The following is a 253-nucleotide window of genomic DNA, read 5'->3' on the forward strand; positions in this document are numbered from 1 at the left end:
ATAGCCCTTCGTACATCAGCTGATATCTCAAAGTGCTGTACAGAAACCCAGCCTAAAACCCCAAACAGCAAGCAATGCAGGTGTAGAAGCACGGTGGCTAGGAAAAACTCCCTAGAAATTAATTAACATTCCCTGTCTTAGGTCAGTTAGGATCACCACTTTATTTTAAGAATGTGAAATGTCAGAATAATAGTAGAGAGAATGATTTATTTCTGCTTTTATTTCTTTCATCACATTCCCAGTGGGTCAGAAG

The sequence above is a fragment of the Oncorhynchus tshawytscha genome, linkage group LG05, assembly GCF_018296145.1.
Source record: "Oncorhynchus tshawytscha isolate Ot180627B linkage group LG05, Otsh_v2.0, whole genome shotgun sequence".
NCBI lineage: Eukaryota > Metazoa > Chordata > Actinopteri > Salmoniformes > Salmonidae > Oncorhynchus > Oncorhynchus tshawytscha.